This window comes from Geotrypetes seraphini, chromosome 5 (genome assembly GCF_902459505.1).
Source record: "Geotrypetes seraphini chromosome 5, aGeoSer1.1, whole genome shotgun sequence".
In the NCBI taxonomy this organism is placed as follows: Eukaryota; Metazoa; Chordata; class Amphibia; order Gymnophiona; family Dermophiidae; genus Geotrypetes; species Geotrypetes seraphini.
The window spans coordinates 170,127,237-170,153,291 of record NC_047088.1 but is presented as its reverse complement, the minus strand read 5'-3'; the positions used below and the strand labels follow the sequence as shown (position 1 = coordinate 170,153,291).

Below are 26,055 nucleotides of genomic sequence, written 5' to 3'. Positions count from 1 at the left end.
GGGATTGGTGAGAGAGTTGAGCGCCCTCAAACCCCTTATGATGAACAATGCGGTATCTTGCATCCAATTTGCTTGGGACCGCAGGGATGGAGTACGGCGTCTCGAAACATCGCATGAATGTTTGATCCAGTAATTTATGCAGAGGAAGTCGAAGAGACTCCGCAGGAGGATTAGGCAAGTGCATGGTGTCGAGATACTCCTTAGAATACCGAGACCCAGTGTCCAAAGTCACATCTAAGTCATCCGCCATTTGCCGGAGGAAGGAAGAAAAAGACAACTGGTCCGCCAGAACCGGCCTCCGAGACGGACTGGAGGAAGTAGAAGCCTCAGGATCCAGGGAGACTTGGGAGCGACAAGGAGAATAAGAGGTAGATGGCTCCTCGTACTCCGGCCCCTCCTGGGGAGATAAATCCAATGAGGAGTACCCCAGACGTGGCAGCTTCTTCTGTGGCGAAACCTCCGAGTGGCGCGAGGAGTGCCGAGAGGAGTGTCTGGATCGATGTCCCTCCCGGTGCCGGGAGGGAGAGCGAAAACGTCTATACTTCGCATGGTCCCCCGAAGCTTCCAGTGAATGTATGGGACTGGAAGCGGTAGAGCGAAGGGGCGGAATGGAGGCCGCCTCCCGTGTTGCAGCCCAGGCCTGGTATGGAGTGCGGAAGAACTCTTCCTGTGATTTACTATGCCCAGGACTTCGATCATCAGTCGGGGGAACAGCACTGTGATGGCGCGGAGGCGTAATGGGCTCTAAAGGAGGCATATCGCTAAAGGAAGCCTGCCTCGAGGGACCAGCCGCCCTTCGCCGCTCCTCCTCGTCAAGCAACGAGATCGATCGACGAGGGGGAGGGGGCGGTCCACCCCCTGGGACCGGGAGGTCACCCTGGATGGAGGCGATTAATCTGGGCCCCATAGTGTGCATGAGCTCGACAAACTGAGCTTCCAGCAGGGACTGCAGCGAAGCCGATATGGAGGGATCCGCACCGAAAGGGGGGTCCTCCAGCACGGTCTTCGCGCTCCTTCGTGGTCGAGTGCTTCTGCTTGGCAGCTTTCGGCACTTTAATGACCACAGGTGGAATAGTGGAAGGCGGTACCTGAGCCGAGGAGACGGGGACAGGCACCAACGTCGAACTCGTGGCCGAAGTCGGGGTAAACAAAGCCGGCTTCAAAAGGCCCGGAGTCGCAGGAGCAGTCGCTGGTTTCGCATGGACAGGCGAAGCGGCCGATGAAGTCGAAGCCGAAGGTTCTTTAGCAGCTTCCATCTTGAACATCGACTCCCACAACAGGCAGCGCCGCTTAAACGCTCGCGCTGTTAGAGTGGAACAAGGCCGGCACGATTTCGGGAAATGTTCTGGACCAAGACACTGCAGGCAGCGTCGATGCGGGTCCGTCAGCGAAATCGCACGCTGGCACTTGCTACTATTTTTAAAACCGGTGATTGGCCGGGACATAGGCCGAAAAAGCTCCGCCGCTAGATCGAAGGAGCTGGGTCTGAGCCACGTGGCCGACCAGGCCGACTCGCCGGAAGAAAAAATTTTTTTTTTTTTTTTGTAAATAAAAGAAAGAAAACACACGAAAAGAGGAAAAGAAATCCAAAATCACGGAATTAGAAGGCAATAAAACGGGAATTCAGTCAGCGCAGAATTAAAGTAAAACTTCTCAGCTCCGCGGAAAGAAAAGAACTGAGGAGACATGCCCGGTCCATCGGGCGGGAAGGCACTGGCGCATGCGCGGTGCGGGCATCTCGAAACTTCTAAGTTTCTTCAAGCAAGACATGCTTGTGAGACGTCCGTATCGGGGCTCTGTCGGATGACATCACCCACTAGTGAGAATACCTGCCTGCTTGTCCTGGGATAATGAACGTTATTTTAGAAGTCTTGCACAGCATATCCATGCACCTATGTAGATCCTAGATATCTGTAAATGGCAGCTTCAGAATGCCACTGTTTACATACATACAAAAAAGAGGAAAACCTTATCAAATGAGAGAACAAATCCAAGTGTTCATAAATCTATTGTATATGAAACTCCCCTATATGCCTACATGTTCTCTCTCGTACTAAACAGATTTAACTAGTTTAAAATGAGGTTCTATAAGAAAAATTATATACTCAGACCTGCAGGACCACGACAGGGGAAACTTCCCCAATGTAGCCTCACCATCCAATCGTAGCATATTTTTCCCTTAATATTGGGTAATCACAGTTCTTTAAAAAAATATTTCAAACACTTGTCTGCTTAAAGATTCCTTTCAAACACTCTCTTGGAAATAGGATGCCCCAACTTATTAGGATCAAAAGAGACGAAGAATTGGGGAGATGTTTGATGTGGCTTTGTCCAGTCAATGTAATAGGCCAAAGCATATTTACAGTCCAGAGTGTAAAGTGCCGTTTCTCCTTCATGAGAATGGGGTGCGTGCACAGAACCACTTTGTCATGGTGAAAAACTGTGAACAGTGGATCTGCCACTAACGCTTACCGACTCTCCTGGCCAAAGTGAAAGATACGAGAAAAACAACTTTCCAGGTGAGAAACTTGAAATGAGCTGTGGTTATTGGTTCAAATGGAGGCTTCATTAACCTGGAAAGAACCACATTAAGGTCCCAGGCTACTGGAGGAGGTTTTGAGAGGTGGTTTCACATTGAAAAGTCCCTTCATTAATCTGGAAACCAAAGCATGAGCAGTGAGAAGTTTACCCTTGACTGGAAGATGAAAAGCTGTAATAGCACTGAGATGGACTCCTAATAGATGTAGATTTGAGTCCAGAGTCAGACAGATGAAGCAAATAATCCAACACCAGGTCAACTAACAAGGAAGTTGGATCATGATGATGAAGAAGACACCAGGAAGATAACATTATTGAGTGGCTGGTTTCCTGTAGGCATCAATAATATTGCAGACAGGATGAGAGAGATGTAATTCAGATGGATTCAGCCTGAGAGAAACCAAGCTGTTAGGTGTAATGATTGTAGGTTGGGAAGTAGAAGAGATCCGTGATTCTGAGTAAACAGAGTAGGAAAAATTGGCAGAGGTATTGGCTCACTGATGCTGAGTTGAAGTAGAAGAGAGAACCAAAGTTGCCTGGGCCACTAATGAGCAATTAGAATCATGGTGGCTGACTCTTATTTGAGTTTAAAAAGAGTTTTTAACATGAGAGGAGTGGGAGGAAATGCATAGAGAAATATTTTTGTCCAATCCAGCAGAAATGCATCTGCTTCCAGACGATGAGGCGAGTATAATCTGGAGCAGAACTGGGGCAACTTGTGGTTGTGTAGAGCTGCAAATAAGTCCACTTGCGGAGTGCCCCACTGTGCAAAGATAGGACGGAGAGCTGCAGAGCTGAGTGTCCATTCGTAAGGCTGAAGAATTCTGCTAAGGTTGTATGCCAAGGAATTTTGCTCCCCCTGAATGTAGACTGCCTTCAAGAAAATGTTGCGGGCAGTCGCCCAAAGCCAGATTTTCTGGGTCTCTTGACATAATGGGAGAGATCCCATGCCTTCTTGCTTGTTTATGTAGTACATTGCTACTTGATTTGCTGTGCGAAGGAGGAGGACTTGAGGGCTCAAGAGATGTTGGAACGCTTTGAGTGCATAATACATCGCTCTGAGCTCGAGTAAATTGATGTGAAATTTGCGCTCCCTGGTGGACCAATGACCTTGGGTTTGAAGGCTGTCCAGGTGTGCCCCCCAGGCATAAGGAGATGTGTTTGTCATTATCACCTTTTGAAGAGGAGGTGGAAAAGGAGACCCCTAGACAGATTGGAGGAAGTCATCCACCAGTGAAGCGATTGTTGAAGAGAAGAGGTTACAGAAATATGCTGTGAGACCACTGAGAAGCGAGGGTCCACTGAGGAGTGTGAAGATGCAGTCTGGCAAGTGGTGTAACATGGAATGTGGAGGCCATGTGGCCTAGGAGAACCATCATGCACCTTGCTGAGATTTGTTGATGCGAAACAATTGCTGACACAGATAAAGAAGAGCGCTTTGACGATCTGGAGGAAGAAACACTGTCATAAGAGTGGTGTCCAGAATGGCCTCAATGAACTGCAGATGTTGAATCAGATGAAAGTTGGCTTTGAGGAAAATTATCTCTAATTCCAAGGCTTGAAGAAAGGAGATGGTGTGAGTCATCGCAAGAACAATATCCTGAGATGAGTGAGCCTTGATCAACCAATCGTCCAGGCAAGGGAAGACTTGAAAACTGTGAGATTGTAAGGTTGCTGCTACTACAATCAGGCACTTCGTGTGTGAAGACCCTTGGAGAAGAAGCCAGGTTGAACGGAAGCATCTTGTACTGGTAATGACGGTGATTCATTTGGAAACAGAGGTACTTGCGGGAAGCCAGATGAATTGGTATATGAGTATAGGCTTCCTTGAGATCCAGAGAGCATAGCCAGAAGCATACAAAACTTCTCCCTGACTAGAAATTTGTTGAGGGCTCTGAGATCCAGAATTGGGCGAAGTCCGCCTGTCTTCTTTGGAACTAAGAAGTAACGGGAGTAAAATCCCTGATTTTGCTGAGAGGTACTTCCTTGATCGCATTGAGGAAAAATAGGAATTGAACCTCTCGAAGAAGAGAGGACTGCGCAGGGTTGGAAGTAGACTCTCTTGGAGGATGATCTGGAGGGAGGGTTTTGAAGAATATAACCCTGACGAATGATGTTTAACACCCAGAGATCGGAGGTGATGAGCTCCCCAATGATTGATGTAACACTGAAGCCAGCCTCCTATAGGCTGAGGAGAAATTGCAGCAGTAGTACTGTGGCTATGCTCTTGAGAAACACGTAAAAAATGGTTGGATTTTTGCCTGACGTGGCTGCTGCTTCTGTCTTTTCAGTGGAGGACGAGGAAGAGCAGAAGCCTTGGCAGAAAACCTGCATTGGTATGAAGGAGCAGGTTTGAAAGGTTGAGCAGGGATTTTTTTCTTAGGCTTGACCAGAGTGTCCCATCTGGTTTCATGGGCAGAAAGCTTTTGTGTGGCAGTGTCGGTAGATGGCTCAAAAAGCTTGTCACCTAGACATGGAGCATTAGCGAGATGGTCCTGGTGATTAACATCTAGGTCAGACACCCTAAGCCATGCCAACCGTCTCATAGCTACGGACATGGCCGCAGCTCTGGGAAGCAAGCTCAAAAGTGTCATAAGCAGCGCTTACCATATACTTCAACTGAAAAACGGTGGAGAGAAGATGTTGGAATCCTTTTGTTTTGCTGGTAGGAATGTATTGCTGGTAATTAGAAATTTGTTTAACAAGGTGTTAAGTAACAGGAAAAAAAAAAGTTGCAGTTTCCTGATCTGTTGGCAAGTATATTCTGATAGAGAAACCTACCAAATTTGTCCATGGTGCATCCCTCTCTGCCAGGAGGGATGGATGCATAAACACTGGTGTAGGATGACTTCTTTAAAGTGGATTCCACAAGTGACTCATGTGGCAATTGTGGTTTGTCAAACCCAGGCAGTGCCACGATTTTGTAGAGACTCAAGTTTCTTAGGTGCCACCAGAAGAGAGAGGAGTCTCAAAGTTCTTATAAAAAGGCTCTCTTAAAATGCCACGGAGAGGTAACTTAAGCATTTCTTTGGGCGGTTGCTCATAGTCCAAGGTTTACAAGAATTCTTTACTGTATTTAGAATCAACTTCTAAAGGAATGGAAAGATCTTTACCCATCTGTTGAATGAATTTTGAAAATGAAAATTGTTCTGAAGGAGAGGGGGACCGGTGTGGAGAGGCTGATGCAGATGAGGCAGCTTCAGTAAAGGATGTTGCAGGAGAGTCAGAATCTCCAAACAAGTCCGAATCCTGCAGTAGTGAAGGAGAGCGATGTTGAGAGCGATGCCAATGATCTGGTGTCGGAGTCTCAAGGTGTTTATGCTTATGTGAAAGCTTTCAAGACGGTACCAGAGTGACTGATCTGGAAGACTGTTGAGAAAGACCGGTGCTGGGAAGATGTATGCCTCGACCCCCATATCGAGGATCTGGAACGTCGAGAAGAATCCTTAGGGCACACCAGTGCTTCAGTGGTGCATGCGGTCAGTGTTGTTGCATGCTCAGACTAGACCTGCACAAGGAGAGTCGATGCCAACACTGGAACCAATTAGGTCGGTATCAGTAGTTGAAAATGCTCCTCCAATTCTTCCCGAAGCAGTGCATCACTTTTTTGCTTCAGGGAAAGCACCAGTACCTTAGGTTTTTTAGCCGGTAACACTGTTGCAGTGACACAGACCAGTGAGGAAGATGCCGATGAAGAGGCACTCACTGAAATCGGGACTGTGCGATTTTGGAACTTGTGTGAGGTTGGCATGACTTGGCTCAATGCGGCTTTGACCTGCATCCTGGAGGGGGTAGTGTAAGACTTCTTAGCTGGCTTACCTAAGGGAATGGTGGATTGTGACCCCGGTGTCAGCGCCGGCGCCTCCGTTGTCAATACCAGAGTCTTCGGTGCCAGTTTAGCTGAAGACACAGTCGGTGTTGATGACGGATCCGCTTCCACAGTAGCACCGAATAAGTTTTATTTTTTATATTTATTATTTATTAGTTTTATATCTTTACAAGAAAATACATCTTGCTTAGGAAAATACAGCAGGAATAATTGTTCAAATGTTCAAAATCACATTTTACAATAATAAAAGAAAAAAGAAATACGGATATGCTTTCTTAGACCACAAAAAGCTATGAAGGGGGGGGTTAAGCAAGTAATTGAGAAGCTAATCAATCATAACAAAGAATCAAAAGTATCATGAAAGGCCTAACATAACACTCTGCATTCTAAATTCCATTAATCACCTAAACACCAGCAGCGATTTTCTTCAGTTCCAAAAAAGATCTTAACTGCTCTGGTTGAAAGAAGATATACTTAACTTGAGCATATTTCACAATGCATTTACAGGGATATGCGAGCAAAAAGGACGCACCCAAAGCCCTGGTATCTTGTCGCATTGCTAAGAAAAGTTTCCTCTTTTCCTGGGTAGCCTTAGTTACATCCAGGAACACCCATATCTTTTTACCGTAGAACAATTCTCTAGAAACACGAAAGTAAAGTTTCATAAAAGAGTTAATGTCCTGTTGGAAAATAAATGAAGCCAGAAGTGTCATTCTCTGAGTCATATCTGTAATAGATTCCTCTAATATGGCTGAAATATTATTTAAGTCCAATTGTGGAGTCTGTTCTCCAACCCCCATTGCTTCCCGGTTTTTTGGTGAAGAAGGTAAATAATAGACTTTGTTTAAAGGAGGAATATTGTCCGTGGAATACTTTAAAATTTCTACTAAATATTTCTTAAACATATCATAGGCTAATATCCCAACTTTGGGGAAATTTCAAAATCCTAACATTCAGCCTTCTATTAAAGTTTTCTATATTATCAAGTTTACGGTGTAAAGTAGCTGAATCTTTAATTGCAGCATTTTTAAAGTCCACAAGGGATTTCACTTCTGATTTTACTTCCGTGAAAATATTTTTAGCTTCAGTATTTGACTGTTCCAGTGCCTTGGTTAATTCGTCCATCTTACTAGCCAACATTTGTACCTTTGTAGAAGTCTTTGTTGCCTCAGAGTCCATTTTCTGTAACAGTCCCCAAATCGCTGTTAGTGTCACCTCCCCGGAGGGAATAAGCTCCCCAACGCTGGTCACCATCGGCAGAAGCTCATCTGCTCTGGGCGCTTCCCCTCTAAGAACTCTGTGTGCAACTTCGGCAGCACTTTCTGTTCCTACTGCCAAAGCAGAAGAGTCAGTCGGACAGGGAGGTGGTTCGGTGAAGGGGGGCGAGAGTGAGATCTCGTTTCCGTGTGGGCTGGAGCCTTCTCTACTCTCTCCCACTGCCGGAATTACTTCGCCCCGCTGGATGCAGATACCAGGTATCAATTGCTCAATCGTCTGCTGACGGGGTGGGAGTATTAGCGTCGAGGAAGCTGGCGTCTTAATGCTCCCTTTCCTCTTATGGGGCATTTTTCCTTGCGAGTAATTCTCCCAAAGCAGAGAGAGCACGATCTCAGCGTCTGGTCGATGCCGCCATCTTGACTCCTCCCCAGCACCGAATAAGTTTTGATGCTGCAAAAGACAATTCCAAAGAGTTCTCTTCTGTAAGAGGAGCAACACTTGCACTTCTCAATACAGTGCTTGGGCCCGACCTGAGACACTGTAGGCACCAAGAATGGGGTCTGTGACCGAAATGGGTCGAGCGCAGTGACCACACTTTTAAATCCCGTCAGCGGGCGTGATATGAACAGGAATACCACTTGAGCAAAATCGAAGTTGATGATGAGGCGGTAAGAAGGCACCACCGGGCCAAAAACCCGCAGACAGTAAAAAAAAGTTTTTTAAATTTTGTTTAGAAAAGAAAAAGAATATAAAGAATAATATGACTGACAAGTCACAAACCATGAGAGCAGGAAGGCAGCAAAAAAAATTCAACGGCCATTGAACGCGTCTTCTTAGCTCCACAGAAACTGAGAAACAGACGAGCTGCGCACCGGCATCGAGCGGGAAGGCACTCGCGCATGCGCGGTGTGGGTTATCTTGAACATTCTAAGAAATTAAAGTGGCAATGCACTTTTGAAGTGACATCAGCCATGTGTGAGAATATGCTGCCTGCTTGTCCTGGGATAATACATATATAGCTCCCAAAATGTGTCTGTCAGCATTTTCACTTTCCGCAAGGCATGCATAAAGTTTTATGTTTCATCCAAGTGATTGAAGAAGCATTGTGCTTAGCTCTCCTGATTCTTTTTCTAGATTCTAAAAGTGTAAAATTTTACATTTTGTCTTTAACCGATTGATCTTGTAAGTGTATGCATCTCCAATATGGGTGTCAGAACAGGGACAGCCAAGGTGTTAGAGCAGGGAGAGTCGCGGGTGCCATTGCACTTCCAAAAATTTCTCTACACCCCACTACCACTGCTGCTATTTTAGCAGCGACAAAACAAAGATAAAGGTGTTGTGGGGCCACTCTATTCAGCCCGCGACTGCCAGCTCTGCCTCAGAACTGAAAGTGATGTGAGAAGGAGGCAGGGCCTGCAGCCAGGAGGATTTATCCCATAGGTTCAGGCATCATTTTAGGCAAATTGCTCCTGGAAATGCATTCTGATTACCCTCAGCCCCACCCCATCACAATTCTAGTGTCAAGTACTATGGCATTCCAGTGGTAAAGAGGCACAAAAAGATGTTGAAGTGGAAGGAATATTAGCACTGAGAAGAAGGCGAATAAAGGGGTGAGAAGCATCAAACAGTAATACACAAGAAGTGTGTTCCTCTTGAGGGTGAGGATTGGGAGGGACAGTGGCTTGGCATAAGGAAGCAGGGCAAAAAGAATGAAAAGGATCACCTAGGGTGGAGTTGAAAGCTGTAAACTGATGAATCACAAACAGGTCAAAGGGGAGTGTGTGCAGCAGTGGTTAAAGCTACAGCCTCAGTATCCTGGGGTTGTGGGTTTAAACCCATACTGGCTCCTTGTGACCTTGGGCAAGTCACTTAATCCCCCCATTGCCCCAGGTACATTAGATAGATTGTGAGCCCTCCAGGACAGACAGGGTGGAAGTGCTTGGGTACTTGAATAAAATGTAAACCGCTCTGAGGTCCCTTTCGAGAATGGTATAGAAAATTGAATAAATAAATAAAATAGTGCATTCTAGGGGTGAGGGTCTAATTCAGTGAGATGGCAGTAGAGATCAGCAAGCAGGAAACAAAACTTTAAACATAATTAAAAGGTCTTTGGTATTGTCTTAAAAGGATCTACAAAGAGTAGAATGAATCTTATTTTTAAACAAAAAACAAGGATCTAAAACTCTACCACTATCCAGCCTTGATCGATTTGGTGGCTGCTTTGTTTGCACACGTATTGTTTTCATAGTGCCACATTTAAGTGTCTTCATCAACCATTTTAACTCAGACAAGAGGCATTTATTACCCTGATCCATTCTTGAAAAACTGCAATAAGTTTGCAGATTTAACGTCTTTCATGCCAAATGCCTAAAATTTATTTGCGATAGCACAATGCTGAGCACTCAACTGCTAATTTTCTTTTCCTGAAAGAGATAATGCTGACGCTAAATAAATCCTGTGTCTTTGGGGTCAGGGACTTCAGAATGGCTTCAAGGATTTTTTTTATTTTGTTAAGACATTCATTTGAAGTGAAAACAGAAAAATAAAGTAAAATCTTGTGAACCCCCACCCCCCAAAAAAAAATTAAAATTAAGAACGGGGCAAGATAAAAAACATTTCATGATATTTTAATGGGACTTTTACAATTATTTTAATTAGAAAACATGCTTTCAATACCTTTTTCAGACTCTTCATTCCCTTTTCTGCCAAAGAGAGAGACTCCTTCATAACTCCATTGTGAATAAACTCTGAGAGTTATGTGTGAAAGCATCCTCCCAAAGTTTTACCTTGTGAATAAAATAAAATACATAAGAATATTTTAGTTAAGATGTACTAGTCACTATTTAGAGGGCAATTTACACATTAGGTGTTCACTTTGCATAAATTTTGAAAGTATAGTAAAACCTTGGTTTGCAAGCATAATTCGTTCCAGAAGCATGCTTGTAATCCAAAGCACTCGTATATCAAAGTGAATTTCCCCATAGGAAATATTGGAAACTCTAGATGATTCGTTCCACAACCAAAAACTTTAATACAAAGTACTATACTTACTGCAAGACTTTGCACGTTTAGAAACAGTCACTACACTCCTGCAGCGTCAGAGAGAGAAGAACCATCGGCTCAGTTGTGATGATGCGATGCGTGTATACTGTATGTACTTGTATTACAAGACATTGCTTGTATATCAAGTTAAAATGTAATAAAATGTTTTGCTTGTCTTGCAAACCAAGTTACTTGCAATCCAAGGTTTTACTGTACATGCATACTTTCATTTTGAACATTGCTGAAGAAAACATGCCCATAGACACTTGCATTTCTTACATTAGATGCTATTGCAAGCCCTGGAACAGGGTGTAAGCTTTTAGAAATAAAAAAGGAGATGCATTTCAAATTCCCACTCTAATGCCACCTCTGAAGCCATCTCTATTAAATGCAGGTTCCATAGCCCATGTAACAGGGAAGCAAGGGTTCAAATCCTTGTGAGCTTTAACCCTCCATTGCCTCCAGTACAGATTGCCTGTCTTCAAAGGATATGCAAACACCAACTGTATTTGAATATTCCTGGCCTTAGATTTCTCTCAGGCCTTAGCTGCTAACTGGATGATTCTGGTTAGGATCATTAAAGCCTTTCCAGATGACCCCAGGGCTCTGGATGTGCAAAAGGAGCTTGCGACTTGACATCAAACTCAATGCATAACATGACTTTTTGGAAGAAGTTGTATACATGTTCTAAATACAAAAGAGTCAATTCTCAGTCAAAGAGAAGAAAGAATGAAGGCACAAACAGATGGGCACAAAAACTTCAATCTGTTCTGGTTTTCTCTCTAGAATGGAAAAACACTTTTGCTTGGCAGTACAAGGCAACAATTTAGGAATTTTCTCCACTTCTATGGATTTCTTGAATTATTCCGCAAAGAAACAGGAGATATCACCTTCCCATGGTAGAAAGACAAGAACAGCAGCGAAGGTGACCCAAGATGCTCAATTTCTTTATTGTATTGAGACTTGGCCGAAGGTCCTGCTTCAGGAGTCAATGATTAACTGTATAAAGAGATATTGAGAAGTATCACCTGTAGTTGATAACTTATAAACAAGGTTCTTGTTAATAAGGCATGCATACCCTTTCAACTATAGGTGATACTTCTCAATATCTCTTTCTACTTCACGATATTTCTTTATACAATTAATCATTCAGACTCCAGAAGCAGGCTCTTTGGCCAAAACATGTTTGTGTCTAGTCTCAATAGATATAACAAAGAAATTGAGCACCCCAGTTCACCTTTAAAAAAAAATAAATCTGTATTTTTCAAAACTAATACAAAGTGCCATGAATTATACAAACATTAATAATCAACATAAGCACTTCAATTCCATCAATAACATTACAGAAGAAAAATATCCCCCCTTCCTTCCAACAATTCAATCAAGAAATAAACCAAAAACAAATCCCCCACCCCAGTTCACCTTTGCTATTTTTCTTAAATTACTAACAGCAAAGAGAAAGGCAATCACTTAATTGCACATTAAAAAACAGAAGCTCAACATACTTTACTATCTATAAAATAATCATAGCATCACTCATTCGTTTCACTGTAAAGTTCTTGAAACAGGTTTAAAAATATACTGGTATTTGTCAATATTTGCTTATTTCTGATCTGAAGAAGGGTTACTTTCTAATCAATCAATGCACAAACTCCAATAAAAATAAGCTATCACCTTTATTCTTTTTGTTTTATTTCTATATATTACAACAACAACAAAAAATAGAAGTTATCTTGGGAATCTTTTGAGTCAACTTTTGGCTGTGATACCTGGGGAAAATGGCTTATTTGAAGATCAGCTCTGAGAAAAAGGTACTATATGAAAATATTTATAGATAGGCATATAATGTTCTTTACAGCAGTGTTTTTCAACCGCTGTTCCGCGGCACACTAGTGTGCCGCGAGATGTTGCCTGGTGTGCCGTACAGTCAGGGCCGCCATCAGGGCAGTACCACCAGTCTAGGGAGAGGGGCGGTCCGCCCCACGTGGACAGGAGAGAGCTGGACGGGGGACCCGCGGAGTTCAATACATCTCGAGCCGCGAGGCTCGTCTTCTGTTCCTGCCTGCCCTGCAGCTAACATATAGCCGATCGCAAGCGTTCCCCGATGTCAGCGCTGACGTCGGAGGGAGGGCTTAAGCAAAGCCTGCCCTCCGACGTCAGCGCTGACGTCGGAGAATACTTCCGTTCGGCTATTAGTGCGCGGTAGGGCAGGCAGGAAGCAGAAGACAAGCCTCGCGGCTTGAGCTTCGTTTTGCTGAGAAAGTTGCAAAGATGGGCTGGGAGGCAAACACGGAACACAAAAGGGGGGAGGGAGTGCGTTTTGGACACAAGGCATGAACTTGGGAGAGAGGAAGGGAGGGAAAGAGATGCTGAGGTGGGGGGAGGGAATGGGTTTTTGGACACAGAAGGCATGGACTTGGGAGAGAGGAAGGGAGGGAAAGAGATGCTGAGGTGGGGGAGGGAATGCGTTTTTGGACACAGAAGAAATGGACTTGGGAGAGAGGAAGGGAGGGAAAGAGATGCTGAGGTGGGGGAGGGAATGCGTTTTTGGACACAGAAGAAATGGACTTGGGAGAGAGGAAGGGAGGGAAAGAGATGCTGAGGTGGGGGAGGGAATGAGTGTTTGGACACAGAAGGCATGGACTTTGGAGAGAGGAAGGGAGGGAAAGAGATGGTTGTGTACACGGGGAATAGAAGAAAGGAGAATTTTTGGTCATAGGGAGGGAGTGAGGTACAGATAGTGGCATACCAGGGTGGGGGGGGCGGTCTGCCCCACCCCGGGTTTACGTCCCAAGGGGGTGCACAGCTGGCCACCCTCCAGTGTTGTCCCTAGGCCGGCAAACTGCGGCTCTTTAGCCACTTGAGTGCCACCGCCACCAACGGTGTTGTTGGCGGTGGCAGCATTATAAAATACTTTCTTTGTGTTTATTTGATTCCTATTCAAGAGAATTACTTTATATATAGTCAATATAGGCACAGAGTTAAATTTTTTAACATTTTCTAATGGTGGTGTGCCTCGTGATTTTTTTCATGAAACAAGTGTGCCTTTGCCCAAAAAAGGTTGAAAAACACTGCTTTACAGAAAGGATAGCTAGTTTTACCTGTGCAGCTTATTTTGTCAGTCATCTAAGTTTATATAACATACTGAATACAAAAATGAGGTTTTCCCTATCAACGAATACGTAACTATAATAATGGAGATCGAGTATTGCTTAGGCTGTTAAAGGAATACATATTTCCAGACTCTTCCCATGTCCAGATTTCTCATCCAGTTAGAACATCCAAAGTGGATCTAAAAATGCCTAAATTTAAGCATACAAAATGTAGGTCTTTATGGAAAGGCTGCCATCTTACAATAATTTTGCATACAGTCTACAGTACAACAGTTATTTGCAGTGTTGGAATGAAGTAATTTGATATATCAAATAATAGCTTGGAAATCAGACTATGATAAGGGCCATTGAGTTTGCTCTCTCATATTTCTGGTGTAATGCTGTAGAAGCCAGATTTTCATTTCCCAACCTAGAATCTTCTATCTAAATCCTATGCTTTTCTGAATCAACATTTTGTTTAAATCACTACTGCCTCCCTTGCATACATAGGCAGTGAAACACTTTTTTTTGTTTGGGGAGCCCAAACGTTCTACCCTAGACACTGCCTCACCTGCCCAAATTCTGCCCCAGACTCTGTGCCCCCTCCTCCCTCCCCCCATTTGTAAATGCCATTGCCATTCATTTCTCATATACAGCACACACAATATAATCTTATTAACAATACATAATAGTAACCACATAATTAAGATTACACAAAGCACACTTTCCCCCTCCCCTGCACAATATTTCTTCCTCTCTCCTTCAACCCCATATGCAATGTCTCCCTCTCTTTCACTGTCCACCATCTCTCTCTCATTCCCTCCCTTGCTGCAAAGGGAGTGGGAATAAGAGAGTGAGAGATGCAGGGTGCATCTCTCCAATTCCCTTCACTGCCACACAGTGGCGTACTAAGGGGGGGGGGGCGGTCTGCCCCAGGTGCAAGTACTGAAGGGGTGCTCCGGCGTCCGTTCCCTCCCCCCCCCCGACATCTGGTTCATCCCCTCTGGCCTCCCCGCACCATTTAGAGTAGAAGCAGCCTGCAGCAAGAACGCAATGTCAGCGATCTTGTGCTGCTTCGTGCTGTCCTCCGCCGCGGTCCCGCCCCCTCCACTGACGTCAGAGGAGGGGGCGGGTCCGCAGCAGAGGACAACACAAGCAGCTCAAGATCGCTGACATCGCGATCTTGCTGCAGGCTGCTTCTACTCTAAATGGTGCGGGGAGGCCAGAGGGGAAGAACCGGACGTCGGGGTGGGGGGTGGGAGGGGGTGAGCGGTCCTTCGGGGTGGGGAGGGCAGGCAGGTCTTCAGGGGGAGATGCAGGCCTTAAAGGGGGGGGGGGGACAAGCCTTCATGGGGGGGGACAGGCAGGCCATTAAGGGGGGTGTGGGACAGGCCTTCAAGGGGGGGACAGGCCTTCAAGGGGGTGCAGGCCTTCAAGGGGGGGACAGGCTTTCAGGGGTGGACAGGCAGGCAGGCCTTTAAGGGGGAGTGCAGGCCTTCAGGGGGTGCAGGCCTTCAAGGGGGGGACAGGCCTACAAGGGGGTGGGTGCAGGCCTTCAGGGTGGTACAGGCCTTCAAGGGGGGGGACAGGCCTTTGGGGGGGACCATGGTGTAGAAGTACACAGAGGGAAGGGGGTGTTCAAAGAGATGTGCATATGCCAGACTTTGGGGGGGAAGAAATAATGGATCTGAAAATAGAGGAGAGGGAGGGAGATGATGGACCATGGGATTTAGGGAGGGAAGGAACAGAAAGGGAGAAAAATTGGACACAAGGGATGGTGTGGAGGAGGGATAGAGATGCTGGATAGGAGGGTAGTTGGGCAAAGAAAGGGAGAGATGGTGGGCTCTGGGGTGGTGGGGAAGGAGGGAGAGATGCCGGATGAAAGGATAGTTAAGAAAAGGTGGATCTGTGGAGGGAGATGAAAAAAAGGAAAGATACCAGACTTCCTGGGGAGGGAAGGGAAATGGAAAGGGAGGACAGAGATGGCAGATGGATGGTTAGCATGAAGAAAGAAGGAGACCCTGGCAAGCAATTTATCAGAAGACAACCAGAGCCTGGGACCAACAAGATTTGAAAAATAACCAGACAACAAAAGGTAGAAAAATTAATATTATTTTCTGTTTTGTGATTACAATATGTCAGATTTGAAATGTGTATCCTGCCAGAGCTGGTGTTAGACCGCAAACGTGAGCTAGGATTTAACAGAGAGAGGAAAAGTCCTTTTTGTTTCTTTATTTTATTTACACCACAGCGCCAGTGTGGTTAGGAGAAGCCAAAGGGGGTGAAAAAGCTATAAAACCCACCAGGATTTTTGAAAAAAATCACCCAACTGGGCAGGAAAATCGAATCGAAAAACCAATTAAATAGGCTGAATCGAAATTTTTCTTCCTGAATCGGGCAGTTTGCGCTACTGTCTCAGACTTTAGGACCTGGGATTGGGGAGAGATGGCATCCTCAGTACTTTATAATGCAAGTGAAACGAGGATTTGGTCAGACTTTTGTAGGGTCTGCAGAAGAAAAATATTGTATAGGCCAGGGACATGAGACAGCAGGAAATGGGAACTTTTCTTCCTTCTATTTTTGTGAATGGAAAGGCTGAGGATGTCAGAGAGTTCAGTTAAAATATGTGCTTTATAAAAAAATATAATAATGTGTTTTATAAAGTTTATAAGCATTGCTGGCCTACCTGGTTAGGTGTTCCTAGTGGTGGTTGTGGTGGTGGCAGTGTGTCAATGTGTTGAGAGGAAGAGGTGGTCTGGGAAATTCTCCTGAGCAAACTCCGGGCCCATTTCCACCCCCCAGTTAGTCCACACCACTCAACTGGTTCACACACTGAGTGGGTCTTTGGGTATTGTGCCTAGATAGTTGTTTTGGGATCTCTTCCAGTGGTTTGTCAGTATCTCCTTGTGGTCCAAGGAAGGAAACTTTGTTAACCTTAGCATTGACCTTTTGTAACAGTGCTGCTTGTGTGGCATTAGGCTATGTAGTGATCGAAAGAAAAAACCAGACCTTTGCACATTTTTACACATTCACATTTCCTGCACAGCTAAGTCCATGTGAAGTTCCCTTGTGCTGTATTTGACATCTAGCAAGGTCTCTGTTTGGAAGGAAAGATCTAAGCTTAAAAATGAAGTGGCCAGAAGTTATTGTAAAAGCAGATAGCTTAGCTGGTTTTAAGAAAGATTTGGACAAATTCCTGGAGGAAAAGTCCATAGTCTGTTATAAAGACATGGGGGAAGTGTCTGCTTGCCCTGGATCGGTAGCATGGAATGTTGCTACTCTTTGGGTTTTGACCAGGTACTAGTGACCTGGATTGGCTACCACGAGAATGGGCTACTGGGCATGATGGACCATTGGTCTGACCCAGTTAGGCTATTCTTATGTTATGTTCTCATCTGTAGGGGCCTTTGTTTTCACTTCTTATTTTAATGTATTTTTTTCTGGGAACTTCAGTGTTTTTTTATAATGGGAACAAAAATGGAAGAGAATTAATGTGTGTGGAATGGGGGGGGGTTAACTAATTTCTTCAGCTAAATAATTAAATCCACCTCAACCAGACATAGGAGAACTCGCACACCATTCACACACCCTCCATCCAAAAACGTCAAAAGAAAAAAAACTGTTCGACAACCTCCTAGCCATTCGAGCTGCAACACTCGACCCCCAACTCTACAACCTATTGACCTCGACCACAGACTACAAAACCTTCAAAAAAGAAATAAAAATCCTTCTATTCAAAAAACACATAAAATCGAACTAACACAATCAGAACTGTCCCAAGCATCACCTGCAACTACTCCATATGTACTTCTCATGTCATGACAATTCAGACATAATTTATGTTATGTTATGTTTGGAATAATGGTTACATATATGAGGTTCAATAAAAGAATATTTCACTCCCTGTTTCTATTCTGACCATTTATACCGTTTCATAGTTATTACAAAAAATATTTTTTACATGGGGGGTGTCAAAAAATGATGGGCCCCGGGTGCCACATACCCTAGGTACGCCACTGCTGCCACATCCAACCTTTCTCCCTTTTATCCCCTGCACTCTGTGCAACATCTTTTGCCCCATATCCAACATTTTTCCTTCTATCACTCCTCTCCAGCACTATGCCACATCTCTTTCTCCATTCCCTCCACTACCATGTCCAACATGGCCGGCATCTTCTCTCCACTGCGCCCTGCCCTTTCTGACAACTTCCTGTTTCTGCCAGGCGGTAGGGTGGCATTGAGAAACTGGTTCCTCCACCTGGCAACGTTTACAAGAAATGTAAAGTAGACACACGGTGGCGGGGGGGAGGGGGGAAAGGAGTAATGTTGGGGAAGGATTGCAGCAGAAAGCCAAACAGCAGGTACGCTGGCCAGCAGCAAGACACTGCTTCCACCAGAGTGCCACCTGTGTAAATACACAGTCGGCCACATTACCACCAGGAATTTTTGAGGAGGCCATGGTCCCTGTGTGCTAAATCCTGCAGTGAGCAATTCTCAAAGTAATTTTCTTTGTTAAAAAATATGCTTCATGTATGTATGTCTGGGCACCTTCTCTCTGACATCAGAATTAACATTGGGGATATGGCTTCTGGGCCGGAGGCGTGCAATCGTTGCACTCACCTGGCCCTTCCCAGCAATTCGTTCCGTTTGGAGGGAGTGAAGCGCTGCTGGCTCCCCGCTTGTCCCTCACTCTCAGGCCACAGCGAGGCCATGGCTTGCAGTGCTGCGCTGACTCTGGAGTTCATCAATGCTGAGCCAGGCATTCCCCCCCCCCCCACCGCTGCTGCTGCTTCATCCCGCCGTGAAGCACTTGCCCTTCAGTGACTTGGCCTCACAGTGTTAGCGGCAGCGAGAGGTAATTAAATCCAGCGGGCGGGCAGGCAGGAGTGGGGAGGAGGGTGGCGAGAGGAAAAAGGTTGGAAGGCAGTGAGAGGAAGGAGGGAGGGAGGAACAATTGTTGGGCCTGAGGAATGAAAGAAAGAAATCACCAGAAACAGGGGGGAGGGGGTTGGAAGAGGACAAAGGCTGGAAGGCATTGAGGGGGACATGGGAAGGAGGGAGGGAGGAACAGACAATTGTTAGACTTGAGGAAGGGGGGAAGAGGTCCAAGGCTGGAAGGCAGTGAGGGGAACATAAGAGGGAGGGAGGAAAGAAATAAATCACCAGATAACAAAGGTAGGAAAAATGATGTTATTTTCAATTTAGTGATCAAAATGTGTCAGTTTTGAGAATTTATATCTGCTGTCTATATTTTGCACTATATTTGTCTATTTTTCTATAGTTGTCACCGAGGTGACATTGCATATTTTAAAAAGTCATCTGCCTTGACATCTTTGAAAAACAAAAAACAAAAAACCCCGAAACTTGTAAATGATAATTAATATTTTCTCTGCATACAGTGTGCTTTGTGTTTTTTTAAAATTTTGTGGTTACTATTATGTATTAAGATTATATTGTGTGTATATGAAAAATGGATGGAAGAAATTGCATTACAATTAGTATTATTATTATGGGGGTGGAGTTTGGGAGAGTCTGGCTGGGGATACTCGGTTGGTATTTGTTAGGCTTAGGAGGTACTTGGCTTGAAAAGGTTGAGAAACACTGCCCTAGACCACTTGACATGGAATGACCCTATTCTGTCATGCTAGGTAGACAACTGACCTGCCTCATGGCAGGGACAGCTCTGTGCACAGTAAGCCCATGCAGTCAATCTTATTATGATCAACTTTAGCAGTAATCTGGGTTCCTGAATTAAGTGGCATTTTAATAAAGATATTTCAAAATCTAAATGTACAAGAACAAAAAACACACATTTTTCTATATAATTCTGGACCAGGCCAATTGATGGAACTGTAGAGAAAATGGTCACAGCCCCCAGTGAGTGATAGAAAAAAAAAGGTCTGTCACTAGCTACTAACATAAGAACATAAGCAATGCCTCCGCTGGGTCAGACCTGAGGTCCATCATGCCCAGCAGTCTGCTCACGCGGCGACCCAACAGTTCCAGGACCTGTGCAGTAATCCTCTATCTATACCCCTCTATCCCTTTTTCCAGCAGGAAATTGTCCAATCCTTTCTTAAACCCCAGTACCGTTCTCTGCCCTATTACGTCCTCTGGAAGCGCATTCCAGGTGTCCACCACATGTTGGGTAAAAAAGAACTTCCTGGCATTTGTTTTGAATCTGTCCCCTTCAAACTTTTCCGAATGCCTTCTTGTTCTTTTATTCTTTGAAAGTTTGAAGAATCTGTCCCTCTCTACTCTCTCTATGCCCTTCATGATCTTGTAAGTCTCTATCATATCCCCTCTAAGTCTCCTCTTCTCCAGGGAAAAGAGACCCAGTTTCTCCAATCTCTCAGCATATGAAAGGTTTTCCATCCCTTTTATCAGACTTGTCGCTCTCCTCTGAACCCTCTCGAGTAACGCCATATCCTTCTTAAGGTACGGCAACCAATATTGGACGCAGTACTCCAGATGTGGACGCACCATTGCCTGATACAACGGCAGGATAACTTCTTTCGTTCTGGTTGTGATACCTTTCTTGATTATACCTAGTATTCTATTCGCTCTCTTAGCTGCCGCTATGCAGTGTGTTGTCGGCTTCATTGTCATGTCCACCATTACCCCGAAGTACCTTTCTTGGATACTCTCATTCAATAACATCCCTCCCATCGTATAGTTGTACCTCGGGATTCTGCTTCCCACATGCAATACTTTACATTTCTCAACGTTGAACTTCACCTGCCATCTCGTCGCCCATTCCTCTAGTTTGTTCAAGTCCCTTTGCAATTCTTTGCAGTCCTCTTTAGTCCGAGCTCCACTAAATAGTTTGGTGTCGTCCGCAAATTTTATTATCTCACACTGTTTCTAGATCATTTATGAATATATTAAATAGCAGCGGCCCGAGCACCGAGCCCTGCAAAACACCACTCGTGACCCTATTACAGAGCGCATTTGTGCCCGATGGCAGATGTAGTCCCTGTCTTCAGCCAAGGATCATCACTTTTGGTGGAGAGGGTTTGAGAACATGCTTGTTAGACAATAGGAAAGCTCCCAGCATGCCTCAAAAATGAAGGAGCTATTGCAACCCAAAAGAGCTGATTAGATTGGCAGCTGCATGAGGCTCACTGCTGGGCAAAGAATTATTTTAAAAGGGTCAGTAGCATTTAGCCATGTTATAATACAATTTCCTTTAAGTTAAAGCAACTGGAAATCATGAAAGTAGCAACAGCTCTAGGGAGTCATTTGCAAATGAACACCTACTAATTGATGCCATTTTCTAGACTGTAAGTTAGCACTATATGCTCCTAAGTGCATTAGTCAAACCCACAGTCATAGCAATCAACACAACATTATGAATTTATGAAATATTCTCCAATGAAGTAATTTGGTTCCGAGAATTCTTGTCCACAATTATGTTGATAAAAGGACTTCTCTCATGGACCTGCATGCTTATAAAGAGGATGTATGTGTGCGTTTAGGGGGGGAGGGGTCACTTTGGGACAGCAATTTAATTAACTATCAAGATCCTTGTCAAAGAAAGAACCACATGCCTCTACTGCAAAGGAGCTCTTCTGAACTGTTATATTTGTTCACTGACAAGGCCAGCATCAGGATCTATGTTGTACTTGTGGCTAGCAGCTGATGACATGCAGAGTTGATAAGCACCTGGGAACTTGAAGGCAGCAGTCTGATAAGGCCGAGTCCTACTGACAAGGGTGCAACTGCTTGCTGTATAAAAAATATGCACAGCACAATAATCCAGTGTTTGTTACAGGAGTGAAAACACTAGGCTTTCTTCCTTATATCAGTTTCAAAATCCATTAGAGAGAGGAATACACTCAGCTGTGTTATGAGACATAGCAGGCAACATTTCAGTATATAGACTTTGTTTCTACACCAATATTTATACTGTATATAGCATTACAGTACAAAACTAACAAACCCCCCCACACACACACACACAAAACTTTACCACCCCCCTCCCCCCAAGAGGAATAAGGTACTCAGAAATACCCTTGTGAATAAGGGAGTCTAGTTTCCTTCTGAAAATAACCAGGGTGGGGTGGTGGGGGGACTCCTGAATGTCAACCAGGAGCTTGAGATAAAATATGCAAATGAACAAGGAATCCTAATGTGGGATGTACAGAGGAAAAGGCAAACACTGAGCACTGACAACTTGATGGGTCACAGCCAGAAACAAAAGACACACCATGAGGAACCAAGTCATCACAGGTGAAAATAAGTAGTTTAAATATAGTGCAGTGCTATACAAGTACATCCAAGAGAATAGCATAGTGATAAATACAGTTAAACAATCATCTCCTTTACATTGCCTTCGTGTTCCAGACCTTCTACATACAGTAACTAAGGGCTAGATTCATTAAGCAAAACGATCGTGTACCAATCAGTTTGCGACCCGATTTCCCTCCGACCCGATTTCACTAACCTTTCTTCCGATCCGCACATGCAAATGAGGGGAAATGGCATGTAAAGTAGGCAGGGAAGCGATTCACTAAACAAATCTGGGACACTGACAGGGCTGGCCGATCAACAGAAGAAGCGACGGCTGGGGACCAGTTGCGCACGTCTCTGCTGACTCTCCTTTTCCATTGCCGCCCTGCACTCTGCCCCGATCTTCCAGCCCTGCTCTCTGCCCCGAGCTCTGGATCTCTGTCGCCTTCCTTACAGTGCGAGCCTGCGGGTTTAAAGCGGGGCTGCACACTGCAGTGCAGCCCCGCTTTAAACCTGTGGGCTCGCACTGCAGGGAAGGCGGCAGAGAGTAGGAGAGTCGGGCGGGTTAAGGCCTAGCGTGTTCTGGCTGTTTCCCCCCCTCTCCAAGTGTCTTCCTTGCGTGGAGAGAACATGCACAGACCATCTCTTTGCCTGTTGATGGTCTACGCATGCGTTGGGATCACTCAGTAGCGATCCGTGTGGTTCCTCCAATCACCCCCATTTAAATATTAGCCTGTAGTGAATTGGTCAGCCTGCCATGGATCTGACAAGGATTGGTCACGATCGGGCAGGTCAGTGAATCTAGCCCTAAGCCTTAACAACAACAACCCAACAAGAAACAGGTTTAAATAGCAAGTCATTAGCAAGCTCTTAGTAAATGGTATAAAGCGAAAATACGAAATCTAATTTTGCTTGCATCCTCAATGGCCACAATCCAGTCAGGTTTTCCCCAATGACATCTATGTGCATACAATAAAGGCAGTGCATGCAAATAGAACTCATGCATATTGCAATGAGGAAACATACAGTAAATACGGTTAAAAGACTACTCGGGATGTGAGGGAGAGAGAATCACTCACTCAAAAGGGCAGGAGAGAGGATGGCCAGTTCCCTTGGGACCACACCAGATTATCTTCTCTAGGAAAGACGATACGGCTATATTTCACCCAATCACTCCAAGATGATGGCAAATGTTGAGAACAAGAGGGAACTTGAACCCATGAAGGTAGAAAGTAATGAAATTCGCCATGAACCAATGGGTGAAGAAGAAATGGAGATACTGGAGGACTGGCAGACTAGTGTATAGAGAAAAGAATCCATTAAAGCTCTTGTGATTCATTTGCATATGAACTTTTGAATACTGGAAGAGACACATCCAAGTCTCAGAAAGCAGCTTTTGGGCGATTCCAAGACCTTCAAAAACTTTTGTTAAAGACTTTAGTTTTAAGACACAATAGGAAAGAACATTTAAGAAATACTTTAATTGTTACCTTAATGAGTACTACAATAAGGGCTTGGACTACTTGGATTCCCTTTAGTGGAGGTTGGGGGGAGTTAAATACTACTCTCCTAGAGACCTGCCTATCCAGAGAATGCCTCACAACAGGAGAACATACTACGCACTGCATGAGGCTATACCAGGAAAGCTGAACATGCCAACGAATATGCATGAGATCCATTTGCTTATAATGGGAGGCAGTGCATGCAAATAGATCTCATGCATATTCATTGGGGAAATCGTTGCCCACCCATCCGCTATACCTTCATTAATCTGTGGACCCCTTGATTTTGGTGGTCTATGTGGTCTTTGAAGATCACTTTAAATGTGTTTATGAAGACCTTATTGCAAAGGCCCCATTATTTGGAGAAAGCATTAAAAAAGGGAGAGTAAGAATCTGAGTTTTCAGTGGGCATCCTTCAGGCAGGATAGAGTAGACATCCCTCCTGCAAGTTTGGGGTGGGGTCTTCTGCCCACTGCTGCTGCTGTCATTGCCAGCTGAGCTGATCACAGGGGAATACCCAATCAGCTGAGTCAGCAGGACTTCCCAAAGCTGCCGGCATGGGGGCTTCTCCTGCCGGCTCAGCTGATGAGACAGCAGGGGAAGCTCAAACAGCTGAGCACAGGGGAAGCCCCAAAGCAATGACTTCAGGAAATCCTGCTGGCTCAGCTGATCAGGAATTCCCCTGCCACATCAGCTCAGCTGGCAGTGAGAGCAGCAGTGGTGGGCAGAAGAAAGATTTTTAAATTTTAACAGGAGGGATGAGGGGAGGAGCTGTGCCTAATAACTGCTTTTCTTTTACCAGGGCTGTTGACAAATATATTTTAAGTAAAGAACAGAGCTTAAAATTTTATTAGATGGAAGGCCAGTTTGTTGTAAATCATGTTGGTGCTTACTTGAAAACATTATGACATTTTGGGACTTCTAAAAAAAAAAAAAAAATTGTATTTAATTTATTAGATTTAATGTTATGGGATAGCTTTGCAATTGCACCAATATTTTTCTATTATTTTGTGGACGGGACTTTGTTTGAAATATATAATGTTCTAAGGCTGAAAAACAGGCTGAAAAATTGGAACACATAGAGGTAAGTAAGGAGGATGTCCTCAAACAGATAGACAGGTTAAAATGCGGCAAATCGCCGGGCCCGGACGGGATCCACCCAAGGGTTCTGAAGGAACTAAAACAAGAAATAGCGGGCACAATCCAGCATGTTTGCAACCTATCCTTGAAAACTGGAGAGGTACCAGAGGACTGGAAACTGGCGAATGTCACACCTATCTTCAAGAAGGGATCGAGGGGTGACCCCGGGAACTACAGGCCGGTGAGCCTGATTTCAATTATAGGGAAGATGGTGGAAGCTATGATCAAGGATGGTATTTGCGAGCACATCGAGAGAAATGGCCTACTGAGAACAAGCCAGCACGGATTCTGTAAGGGAAGGTCATGCTTAACGAACCTTCTGTACTTCTTTGAGGGAATAAGCAGTCAGGTGGACAATGGGGAACCCATAGACATCATTTACCTCGATTTTCAAAAGGCTTTCGACAAGGTGCCACATGAAAGGCTGCTTAGGAAGCTGTGGAACCACGGGGTGGGAGGGGATGTGCACAGATGGATCGAGCACTGGTTGTCGGGTAGACTGCAGAGGGTCGGAGTAAAGGGACAATATTCTGACTGGCGGGGAGTCACGAGTGGTGTGCCACAGGGATCGGTGCTGGGGCCGTTACTCTTCAACATATTTATCAATGACCTGGAAAAAGAGGCAAAGTGCGAGGTTATAAAATTTGCAGACGATACCAAACTGTGCGGCAGAGTTAGATCCAAGGAGGAGTGTGAGGACCTGCAAAGGGACCTGGACAAGCTGGAAGACTGGGCAAACAAATGGCAAATGTGCTTTAACGTGGAAAAATGCAAGGTCATGCATATAGGGAAAAAGAACCCGTTGTTCAACTACAAATTGGGGGGGGGGGGATTGCTGGGAGACAGCAGTCTAGAGAGAGACTTGGGTGTGCTGGTGGATGCATCACTGAAGCCATCTGCGCAGTGCGCAGCAGCCTCGAAAAAAGCCAACAGGATGCTGGGCATCATAAAGAGGGGCATAACAACCAGGACGCGGGAAGTCATCATGCCATTGTATCGAGCGATGGTGCGTCCACATCTGGAATACTGCGTTCAATATTGGTCGCCGTACCTCAAGAAGGACATGGCAGTACTTGAGAGAGTCCAAAGGAGAGCAACGAAACTGGTAAGAGGGCTGGAATACTGCCCATACGCCGAGAGGTTGGATAGGCTGGGGCTCTTCTCTCTGGAAAAAAGGAGGCTCAGGGGAGATATGATAGAGACCTTCAGGATCATGAGGGGCATAGAGAGGGTGGATAGGGGCAGATTCTTCAGGCTGAAAGGGACAACAGGTACGAGGGGGCATTCGGAGAAACTGAAGGGAGATAGGTTCAAAACAAATGCAAGGAAGTTTTTTTTCACCCAAAGGGTCGTGGACACCTGGAATGCGCTACCGGAGGAAGTGATCGGGCAGAGTACGGTACAGGAATTCAAACAGGGATTGGACGGATTCCTGAGGGATAAAGGGATCGTGGGATACTGA

At 45.0% G+C, this 26,055-nt stretch overlaps 1 long non-coding RNA gene across 1 annotated transcript in view; it reads right to left on the bottom strand.

Annotated features, from left to right (window-relative positions):
- The window catches only part of LOC117361510, a 40,813-nt gene that overhangs the window by 5,862 nt on the left and 8,896 nt on the right, over nt 1-26,055 (bottom strand). Inside the window, exon 2 of the long non-coding RNA XR_004539675.1 lies at nt 10,262-10,371. This is a non-coding gene — a long non-coding RNA (uncharacterized LOC117361510). The remainder of the gene's footprint in view (nt 1-10,261; nt 10,372-26,055) is intronic.